Genomic DNA, 4,538 nt, shown 5'->3' with positions numbered 1-4,538 from the left:
TTGGAAACATAAGAGATTTCTTGTATTTGGTTGCAGGGTTGTTTAAGAGAGACCATCTTCATCCTATGCCTCCCACAGATTGATAAACCTTAGGTCATCCACTTGAGGGAAAATTACTACTGTCCTACAAAACTCTGTGCTTGGAGGCCCAACATGAGTTTAGAAGAATAAGGTGTAGTAGACATCATTACACTAGATCATTGCACACCCTAGTACACTACTAGAGGCATTCATATAGAGTCATATTGTTCTAGTTATCGAGTTATAATTTTGAGTTGTGAGTAAATAAAACTGTGATTATCATCATTATTAGAGCATTGTCCCAGTGAGGAAAGGATGGTGGAGACTACGATTCCCCCATAAGTCGGGATGAGACTCCAGACGAAAAAAGAGGACAAAGAGCCCACCAAAAAAGAGATAAAAAGAGAGAAGGGGCAATGTTACTGTACTTTTCCACACTTGTGCTTCAGAGTAGCACCATGTTCTTCATACAGAGAGTCTCCTAAGTTGTCACTTCCATATACTAGTGGGAATTTTTTGTTATAGAACTTCACTTGTATATTCCGATGATGGGCTTCCTCAAATGCCCGAGGTCTTCATGAGAAAGCAATTTGGATGCACACCCACTTAGTTTTCGTTGAGATTTCATACACTTGTAGCTCCTAGTGCATCGGTTGCATGGCAATCCCTATTCCTCGCATTGACATCGATCGATGGGCATCTCCATAGCAATGTGAGACTTTCTTCCTTTTTTGACTTCCCTTACTAGTCAATATCACGACATTGATGGGCATCTCCATACATGATAAAATGAGTTGGGATAACATTTGTTAAGGATCATATATTTTGAAAAAGTAATGATTATGTTTCTTATACCCATGGATATTATTATGTTGATATTTCTACTTCATCAATTCTCCATGATTATACCATAAAGTGATTACATGATACACATGTAGGCAACATTTCACATAAAAAGTTCTGTTTTTATCATTTACCAACTCGAGGACGAGCGGGAATTAAGCTTGGGGATGTTGATACATCTTAAATGTATTTATAATTTTTTTTATTGTTTCGTGCTATTATATTATCAATCTTGGATGCTTTGTATGCATTTTTATGCTATTTTATATCATTTTTGGAACTAACCTATTAACCGAGTGCCTAGTGCCAGTTCTTGTTTTTTGCTTGTTTTTGGCTTTTCAGAAAATAAATATCGAATGAAGTCCAAACATGATGAAACTTTACAGTGATTTTTTCTGGACTAGGAGGGACCCTAGAAGGTTGGGGAGGAGGCCAAAAGAGCTACGAGAGAGCCACAAACTCACAGGGCATGCTAGTTGAGTTCATGGGCTCCACACAACTCTGTTTGACCTAATTCCACCTTATAAATTCACATATATTCCCAAACCAACAGAGAGCCACCTGAAACCCTTTTTATGACGCTGCAAGCTTCTATTCTTCCATGATTGCATCTAGAGGCCTTTTTAATACTCTACTGAAGGGGGAATCGGTCACGGAGGGATTCTACATCATCATCACTGCCTTTCGATGATGCATGAGTAGTTCACCATAGAACTATGGGTCCATAGCTAGTAGCTATATGCCTTCTTCTCTCTCTTTGATCTTCGATACAACATTCTCCTCGATCTCCTTGGAGTTCTACCATATGTAATCTTCTTTTGTGGTGTGTTTGTTGGGATCCGATGAATTGTGGGTTTATGATCAGATTATTTATTGAAAGTAAATGGGTCTTTTCTAATTTTTATTATGCATGATTGTTATAGCTTTGTATTTCTCGCCGATCTATCCGTTTCATTTGGCCAACTAGATTTATTTATCTCTAGTGGGAGAGGTACTTTGTAATGGGTTCAATCTTGCAGTGTCCTCGTCCAGTGACAGAAGGGGTAATGAGGCACGTATAGTGTTGTTGCCATTAAGGGTAAAATGACAGGGTTTATTCATATTGTTTGGGTTTACTTTGTCTACATCATGTCATCTTGTTTAAGGCGTTACTCTGTTTGTCATGAATGTAATACCATATATGCATGCTGGATAGCGATTGATTGGTGGAATAATAGTAGTAGATGCAGGCAGGAGTCGGTCTACTTGTCACGGACGTGATGCCTATATAGATGATCATTGCAGCGAATCCATCATAACTATGCGCTTTTCTATCAATTGTCCAACAGTAATTTGTTTACCCACCGTATGCTATGTGTTCGAGAGAGAAGCCTCTAGTGAAAACTTTGTCCCCTGGGTCTACTTTTACCATATTATTAAAACAAAAATACTTTGATGCAATTTTACTCCTTTTATTTTACTTTAATTTTTATCTATCAATCACAATCAGAATTAATCCTTGCAAATAACGAGTTCAATGGAATTGACAACCCTCTTGCTCGTGTTGGGTGCAAGTACTTGCTTTTGTGTGTATAGGTGTTGTCGAAGGGAATTTGTTAGATCTCCAATCCGTTCGATAACCTTGGTTCTCACTGATTGTACTTCTTTGATAACCCACAAGTATAGGGGATCGCAACAGTTTTCGAGGGTAGAGTATTCAACCCAAATTTATTGATTCGACACAAGGGGAGCCAAAGAATATTCTCAAGTATTAGCAGCTGAGTTGTCAATTCAACCACACCTGGAAACTTAATATCTGCAGCAAATGGTTTAGTAGGAAAGTAATATGATAGTAGTGGTAACGATAGCAAAGGTAATATTTTTGGGTTTTGTAGTGATTGTAACAGTTGCAACAAAAAAGTAAATAAGCGAAGAACAATATATGAAAAGCTCGTAGGCATTGGATCAATGATTGAGAATTATGTCGGATGCGATCAATCATGCAACGGTTATAACATAGGGTGACACAGAACTAGCTCTAGTTCGTCAATGTAATGTAGGCATGTATTCCGAATATAGTCATACGTGCTTATGGAAAAGAACTTGCATGACATCTTTTGTCCTACCCTCCCGTGGCAGCGGAGTCCTATTGGAAACTAAGGGATATTAAGGCCTCCTTTTAATAGAGTACCGGACCAAAGCATTAACACATAGTGAATACATGAACTCCTCAAACTACGGTCATCACCGGTAATGGTCTCGATTATTGTCACTTTGGGGTTAACGGATCATAACACATAATAGGTGACTATAGACTTGCAAGATAGGATCAAGAACTCACATATATTCATGAAAACATAATAGGTTCAGATCTAAAATCATGGCACTCGGGCCCTAGTGACCAGCATTAAGCATAGCAAAGTCATAGCAACATCAATCTCAGAACATAGTGGATACTAGGGATCAAACCCTAACAAAACTAACTCGATTACATGATAAATCTCATCCATCCCATCACCGTCCAGCAAGCCTACGATCGAATTACTCACGCATGGCGGTGAGCATCGTGAAATTGGTGATGAAGGAAGGTTGATGATGACGATGGCGATGGATTCCCCTCTCCGGAGCCCCGAATGGACTCCAGATCAGCCCTCTCGAGAGAGTTTAGGGCTTGGCAGCGGCTCCGTACCGTAAAACATGATGAATCCTTCTCTATGATTTTTTCTCCCGGAACACGAATATATGGAGTTGAGGTCAGTGGAGCGTCAGGGGGCCCACGAGGCAGGGGGCGCGCCTAGGGGGTAGGCGCACCCCCACCCTCGTGGACAGGGTGTGGGCCCCCTAACGTGGATTCTGCTTCCAGTATTTATTATATATTCCAAAAATAATCTCTGTTGATTTTCAGGTCATTACGAGAACTTTTATTTCTGCACAAAAATAACACCATGGCAATTCTGCTGAAAACAGCGACAGTCCGGGTTAGTTCCATTCAAATTATGCAAGTTAGAGTCCAAAACAAGGGCAAAAGTGTTTGGAAAAGTAGATACGACGTTGACGTATCAACTGCCCCAAGCTTAAACCTTTGCTTGTCCTCAAGCAATTCAGTTGATAAACTGAAAGTGATAAAGAAAAAATTTTACAAACTCTATTTGCTCTTGTTGTTGTAAATATGTAAAGCCAGTATTCAAGTTTTTAGCAAAGATTACGAACTAACCATATTCACAATAACATTTAGGTCTCATGTTTACTCATATTAATGGCATAATCAGCTAGCGAGCAATAATAACAAATCTCGGATGACAACACTTTCTCAAAACAATCATGATATGATATAACAAGATGGTATCTCGCTAGCCCTTTCTGAGACCGCAAAACATAAATGCAGAGCACCTTTAAAGATCAAGGACTTACTAGACATTGTAATTCATGGTAAAAGAGATCCAGTCACAGTCATACTCAATGTAAACTGACAGTAATGGATGCAAATGACAGCGGTGCTCTCCAACTAGTGTTTTTTAATAAGAGGATGATGACTCAACATAAAAGTAAATAGATAAGCCCTTCACAGAGGGAAGCAGGGATTTGTAGAGGTGTAAGAGCTCGGTTTTGAAATAGATATGAATAATACTTTGAGCGGTATACTTTCATTGTCAACATAACAACCGAGAGATCTCGATATCTTCCATGCTACACAC

The sequence above is a fragment of the Triticum urartu genome, chromosome 4 (assembly GCF_003073215.2).
Source record: "Triticum urartu cultivar G1812 chromosome 4, Tu2.1, whole genome shotgun sequence".
Lineage (NCBI taxonomy): Eukaryota > Viridiplantae > Streptophyta > Magnoliopsida > Poales > Poaceae > Triticum > Triticum urartu.
This window is presented reverse-complemented; position numbering follows the sequence as displayed.